The sequence below is a fragment of the Danio aesculapii genome, chromosome 2 (assembly GCF_903798145.1).
Source record: "Danio aesculapii chromosome 2, fDanAes4.1, whole genome shotgun sequence".
Lineage (NCBI taxonomy): Eukaryota > Metazoa > Chordata > Actinopteri > Cypriniformes > Danionidae > Danio > Danio aesculapii.
Window position 1 is genome coordinate 55,358,328 of NC_079436.1, and position 7,860 is coordinate 55,366,187.

The following is a 7,860-nucleotide window of genomic DNA, read 5'->3' on the forward strand; positions in this document are numbered from 1 at the left end:
CAAAGACAAATTTGTTCAATGATTTCTTCTCTCCACACAGCAATTCTGATGAGTGTGACTGAGCTCAGACAATAATAACACGTGGAGATACATGTTATTTCTTTCTATGCCATTCCGTTCATCACCAGCAACATTCCCATTGCTGTGCTCCCCATAAAGGAGGATGAGAAGAAATAATTGATTAAAGTTATTTTTGTTTTCGGTTTGTTAAATAATTTTTAAGACTTTAATTTTAAGTATTATTACGGGTTCTTATGATTACAATCGAATCACTGATATGACATAGACAAATTTGACTGTGTTTAGTTCCTTTCTGAACATTGAACATTACATATCCAATGACCCTATAGGTGGATCAGAAAAATCTCAGATTAAATCCAGAATATCTTCCTTTGTGTCTGAAAACGAACAAAGGTCTTACAGGTTTAGATAGACATGAGTGTGAGAAATTAATGACAAAATTTTTGTTTTTGGATGAACTAAAACGTTAGGTCAAAAAATCAACTGCAATGAATAAAAATAAAGAAAAATAGCATGCCACACATTGAAAACGTCTCATTTTACAGGCAGTAGGCATGAGATTAACTCAGAACTAGTGTTGGGTCATATATTGCATACCATTATTGGGTGCATTTTCACATTAAAGCCGTTTGTGTGATCTCTAATAAATGTCCATCAGTGTTCAGATGGAGCAGTGTTTAACACACAGAGCTGGAGTTCTCTGAGAAGATACACAATTCACCTGCAATAATCCATGTAATATCATACATGTTATTGCAAGTGTATTGTGTATCTCATCAATGAACTCCTGCTCTGTGTATTAAATGCTGCTCCATCTGAAACAAGTGATGGACATTTATTAGAGATCACACAAACGGCTTTAATGTGGAAATGCACCCAATAATCGTATGTGATATATCACCCGGCCCTGCTCTAAACATTAATTAACCAATGTAGAGATCTAGAGAATTTATCTTAAGAACAGACCCCCAGATCATAATAAAATGGCATCAAAAGAACATCACTTAGTTTGAGCCTTTCTTTTGAGGCTAATTCCTCTATTTCTCACAAAGTCTCGTATGTTTTGTGCACTGCGTCTTGCCAATGCATCTTCTGCTGTCTTGCATTGCTGGCATTCTGTCATTGTGGCAAGATTTCCCTTTATGATATGGGCCTTAAAATGCTTCATTACCGCAGCAATTTCTGCTTTAGACCAGAACACTTTCTGGCCTTTCCGCTGGTTTTCATTTTCTGCCTCAATCTCATTTTCTGTACAGAGGAATACATACTTTAGTAAAAGAGCTTATGTACTTACATGGCTGTGGTATTGTTACTTAAAACTCTGGTACCTTCGGCAACTTCAGTGGTGCTCTCAAAGGCCATCTCCCGAACACCTGCAAGACATTGGTTCCATAAATCATCAGGAAACTCAGAAGCAAAGCAAATAAAGGTAAACATTTAAAACTATACATACAAATATATTTTAAAGGAGTTACGTCTGAAATCGCACTGGTACTGCATTTATATTTGAATATACATCCCAAACCATGTGCTATAAATGTGGGTAGTTTAAATGAAATTGGGCAGTCCTGTATCCGCCATGTTATTACGGTCAACAAGATGTCTACTGACATCAGTTGTGCTGGATTTCTTCTATTTATTAGTTCTTGGGCACCACAGTGGCGTAGTGAGTAGCACGTTCTCAAGCTCTTTCAGTAGCACCAAAGTTTTCCTCGTCAGTTAAGACATGCTCTTCGAAAAGCAACATCTGAAAACAATGAAAAAAGCAAAGCTCATGTAGAAATGATTTAACATCATTTTTAGAATTTACTGAATATACAATGCTCATGTTATTACCTTCTCATCACAGTCCGGGTCATTCAATGATTACTGGTCCTTCACCGGAGTCACCTGAAAGTAAGGAATTAGAAATTAAATCAATGAAAATTCCACTACAGACAAAGGATTAACAGATTGTCTAAATAAATAATGAATTACCTTTTCCACTCCTTCAGAAGCTTCACAAACACTGGAGTCCATTACAATTGATGGATTACCGACATCCATCAACTGAAAACATGAAATCAAATAAAGAAGATCACAATATAATACTCTAATAATGATAGTAGTTGTAAAAAAATAGTGAAGTTATGAATGATGACGAGGCTGATAATGCCAAATTCAGATATGATAATATTTTTAGCACCATTCAGTACCATTCACAGTACAATTCATAAAAAAACTATTTATGTCTTACAGCGACGGAATAAGTTAAATAGAAATCACCAAATAAATGAGTGACATAAAATTTTCACAATACCTTCTCTTCTTCTGTGACTTCTGACTGGGACACAGTGTTAATTTCAAGAGTGGATGGTTCAACCTCACTAAGAGTCTATAAAACATAAAACACATTTGTAGCATTGATAAAGACAATATGTCTATAAAATATTGTTTCAAAACATTTAAAATAATTGACTAATTTTGTTATATTGATGTAATATACAGTATAATAATCAAAATTAAGATTAAAATAATTAATTTCAAATCAGTATTTAAATATTAACCAAGATAATGTCTATGACCATTTATTGATTACATTACATGCATTTTATAATGTCTGGTTGTGTGTAGCTTTACATCGGTCATATCATATTCTCGACCTGATAGAAAAACCTCAGCATGTTGTTAGTCTGGTATATGGGAAACCTGCTTTTTTCAGAGAAATTGTACTTAGTTCAAGTACTTCTTTGCAGGTGGGAAACACTGTCTGTGTCAGTTGTCCAGCATGTCTCTAACACACACTAATGCAGCAAAATGATTTTAGCATTTGTTTTTATCAGACATGCTAATCTGTTCATTAAGGATTAACATATATATTACATGAATATTTTAAAATACCTTTACAGCTGCGGTGTCTTTTTCAAGTTTCTTTAGGTTCTTAAGGCACTGGTCATTCTGAGTGTTCTGAAAAGAGAAAAAGATAAGAATCAATCTAATCCTGGAAAACATAATTTAAATTAGATAAAGCAAAGTAAAAATTATTATTATAAAATTAAACAAGTTTTACTTTACTTGAAAAGTATTAGTGTCAATTAAAAATTACATTTAGAGCATTGAAAACATTAGTGTTAAGTGTGGCCACAGTAAGCTGTGAGTTATGAATATTACACTTAATAATCCACATGTATGCAGCCCAAAGTCCTGGGAATAACTAGAACCTCACTGACAAGACCTGTCAAACTAACACATTGAGATTCTTTCATCACGACTATTTAAAACAGTCCTCATAACAGGTGTGAGTATACACACAGCCTGTCCTCATAAACCAGGGTCCTTAAAACAATGGTGTAAATATACACACAATCTGGCATCAGGAAGATATTCTTATGATGGTCCTCATAAAAGTAGGTCCTCATAATGCAGGTGTAAAAATAAACACAGCCTGTCCTAATTAAACAGGTGTAAAAACACACACACAATCTAGCATCAGGAACATGTTCTCATGATGATCCTCATAAAACTAGGTCCTCATAATGCAGGTGTAAAAATACACACAGCCTGTCCTTATTAAACAGGTGTAAAAACACACACACAATCTAGCATCAGGAACATGTTCTCATGATGATCCTCATAAAACTGGGTCCTCATAATGTAGGTGTAAAAATACACACAGCCTGTCCTTATTAAACAAGTGTAAAAACACACACACAATCTAGCATGAGGAACATGTTCTTATGATGATCCTCATGAACCAAGGTCCTTATAACACAGGTGTGAATATACATACAATCTATAATACTGGAATGAACGCACATGTAAAGCAAAAAGGTCACTAACCGCATCTTGTATAACAAATGACCTTTAATAATTTTAATCTAAAATCTAATAGTAAGAATGAACTCTGCATTGGTTTTCATACCGTGTTTCGCCATGGACACTCAGCATCTCCGTAATCATAGGTGATCTCTTCACCAGGACTGATTCTCCTTAATGCAAATAAGCATAAGTGAGGTATTCCATCCACACAGATCGTCTTCATCTTGCTATTTGGGTTAATATGGTCATCGTTTACAAATCGCCCAAGAGAGCCGTCATCCCGGCCCGCATCAACACTAAACAAATGACAGACAAAATCAGCACTGAAAACATAAGGCCAACAGAGATCACGGTGTGATTAACAATCATTTAACAGTCCTCACCAAGGACTGAGAATATATAACCAATAATTCTAGCAAAGTATGCACTCTCAGCTATGGAGTAAATAATCAATGACATGGCCACTGCCACATTCTGAATCATCTGACTTCAACAAATATTTACATCAAACAATTGTACATACCAGAGGCGTTTTCCATTGTAGCGAAACTCGAACATGAAAACCTTAAGTGCATCATGGTAAATTCTTTGCCTCTGCTCACATTGTTCTTTGCTTATAAGTTCACCTCTGTATTCCAGCAGGAAATTCCCTTTTTCAAACTCAGTACAGCTGAACACACCTCTGCCTACATAACAAAAGAGTTAAAAATCACCACTGAGAACAACATATAATGATCCTGGGATACATTTATTAACAAAAGTAACTTTAAAGGGAAGGTTCACCCTCCAAAATAATAAAAAACAACTGTCATTTACTCACCATCAGATGTTAGTTGCATACAGAGAACTGGAAGGGACGTGGTGGTAGGATAAAAAATTGAGTTGGAGAAAAAAAAATAATGAGCGGGAGAAAAAAAATGGGTGGGAGGAAAATATATTATAAGTTTTTGCGTTCCCTCACAAAGATGTTTTGTGTTCCCTCGCAAAACTTTTTTTCCGCAAACACTTGCTGGTCACTTCATACATGTCAACCCTCCCATTTTTGCCAGAATTATTCTGTATTTTACTATTCTATCCAGCTATTATCCTATGATTAAGTATTTTCCCATATTTTTATTTTATTATTTATATTTTTCCCATGTATTTTTAAATCTTGAAAGCATGCTGAAATTAATATCAAATGTCTGCATTCACTTTTCCATTAAAGCTGTGCGGCCACCATCACCCTTCATATGCAACCTCTGAATCAGCGAATGCATAAGCCAATGACTGGTATAAGCGCTGACTGACGCGCTCTGTATGATAAACTGATCCCAGATCAGCTTCTGTACACGCAATTTAAAGAGGAGCGAAAGTGCAGGACACGGATGCATGTTTAAACAGACAAATACTCTTAATAATATGTAAACATGTTCGTCCTGCGTGTTTTATTTTAAACACAACAAATTTTCTCATAAATGAGCAAAAACAGTTACTTAAGTAATGGAATGCTTTCATTATAGATCTGCGCATTCAGTGTTATTAAACTAAATAAAAGAGATTCATCTGCTGCTCTTCACTTGTTTCATAACTGAGGTGTCACTTTAAATGGTGTGTACAGAGGCTGATCTGGGATCAGTTTATCATACAGAGCGTGTATACATCTGATTCAGAGGTTGCATATGAAGGGTGCTGACCGACGCACAGCTTTAATGGATGAATTGCAGCCATTTTTTATTAATTTCAGTGAGATTCAAGATTAAAAAATACATGAGAAATATGGGAAAATATTTAATCATAGGATGATAGCGGGATAGAATGGCAAAATACAGGAGAATCCCAGCAAAAAACAGGGTTGACATGTATGAAGTGAACAGGAAGTGTTTGTGGAAAAACAGCTTTGCGAAGGAACGCAAAACATCTTTGTGAGGGAACGCAAAAACTTAAAAATATATATTTTCCTCCCACCCATTTTTTTTTCTCCCACCCATTTTTTTTTCCAACCCCCACGTCCCTTCCGGGTCTCTGTAGTTACACAGTGACTTCAAAAGAAATGTTTAGAGGAAATTAAGACACGTACACAAAATCAAACCAGTTAACTCACCTTTAATATCATTGATAAATTTGCACTCAAGCCCATTTCTGTCCTTCCCCAGAAGTGAAAACTGGATGGCCTCCTCCAGTGGCTTGGCCTTTCTCCTTCGCAGCTTCCTTTCAGCCATTATTTGATGTGACTGCTTTAAAAATAAAAATTAGGATTATTATAATAACTTTTGGATTGCATTTGGTAAGCATATTTTTAATAGTTATCATATTTTTTTCTAGTATTAATGTAAGACAATTATTTAACTGGGACAGTATATGTTGTAAAAGTTGAATATGACACATATGGCATCTGTTGAAACAATTTTCAACTTTTTAAAGCGGCTACGACACAATCTGTATTATAAAAAACACTGCAGACATAATAGTCACTTTCTTATTATATGCATTATATGTTTATGTATTTAGATCACATGTCTTTGTTTAATAATCTCATTAAACTATCTCAATCTAGTACTATTTATTAGCACTGACATATCAACATACTGTACTGGGTGAAGCACCTCCTCTTCACAGACTGTAGTCATGACAACCCATTATTATGATCCTTAGACTGTTAAATTATATTGCAAATGAAAAAAAAGTAAAAAAAAAAAAAAAAAAACACTAATCCACAATGCTTGTCCGACGTTTCTGTTGTCATACTATAAATATAAGCACGCTAACGTTGTTAGCATCATGAGCTAGCTGCTTTTCGACAGTAAAATGACCCTAAAGCGATTACAAGGCACAAACAAACAAGCTAAACTATTTAAAAGCAGAATAACTTACCTTTCTTATAATAGCTGCCTCGATCGGGTCGAGTGAGAGACGTCTTCTTTTCAGGTGCAGATTCAGCAATTAACTCCCATTACAGCTGTCACTCCATCTGCGGTTCCCAGAGACGGTCACGTTGTCTGCGCTTCAAATTGCAGTGCGCGCCTACTCGGTGTTGCGCGGTAGATTAAAGACGCGTGTGTTTAATGCGCTGCAGTTTTATAATGTTATTTCACTTTTATTCGCGTATGAATTTAAATGAGAGATAATCATAAATGGTCACTTTTCTTCCTGTTTGGATATATAATAAACATGACTTTGCATGTAGGTCTTCACAGTCTCTTATTACACATCTGATTAGGCCACGTGCAAATGGGTCATAAAAATATTACTAAATAAAAGCAATAAAAGTAATAATTATTATTTAAATAACATGCATTTTATAACATATATTTTATAAGCCTAGACGTAAACCATTAGGTTATATTTACATTAAAAACATTTTTTCTCTATATTAAACTGACAGTTAAGTTACTACATTTAATACATAATTACATAGTATTTACAGAATATATTTAATTAAAGGATCACTGTGTGTTCATATATTTACATACAGCTGATAAAAGTATCGAAAATAATGTTTAAATAAGTAATAAACCCAATTAGAATCAAATAAACTTACTTGCAGTTGCTCAGTAGCACCGAACTTAAGCCCCGCCCATTGTCGCCATTTTGTTATGGTTTCCCGCTCACAAATGCCGAACTAGCCAATCAGAGGCCTCCATTTTTACACAAGCGTAAAAAATGCAAATTTTTGATGACGCAGGTGTAGTACAAGGTCCGGGCTACAGGGGCGCAGTCATGAGCTCAGAGGATACACTGTGTATTGTATAATTTCAGGTTTTTGTGGTAAATAAGGACTTGGCGCCAAACTTTGAGAAAGTGCTTCTGGGACTTAGATAAATGCATCCACAGTGCGGGAATTATAAGGACACGTCCCTTGTCCTAATAAACCCAAATGTCCCTGTATTGCTGGTGCGTATTCAGGTCAAAAGTCCTTTTAAACCACAAAAACCAACACACACACACACACACACGCACGCACACACACGCACACACACGCACACACACATGCATAGACAAACTCAAACATACACATATGCATACACACATGCACATACAGACATAAATACACACACACAC

General features: G+C 35.3%; 1 long non-coding RNA gene across 1 annotated transcript; it reads right to left on the reverse strand.

Annotated features, from left to right (window-relative positions):
• Window positions 1–4,432: 4,432 nt before the first annotated feature.
• Window positions 4,433–6,746, reverse strand: LOC130237478 (uncharacterized). Its single transcript, XR_008838548.1, has 3 exons — window positions 6,673–6,746; window positions 5,903–6,035; window positions 4,433–4,505 (listed from the first exon to the last, which is right to left on the reverse strand). It is a non-coding gene; the product is annotated as an uncharacterized LOC130237478 (long non-coding RNA).
• Between the last annotated feature and the right edge of the window lie 1,114 nt (window positions 6,747–7,860).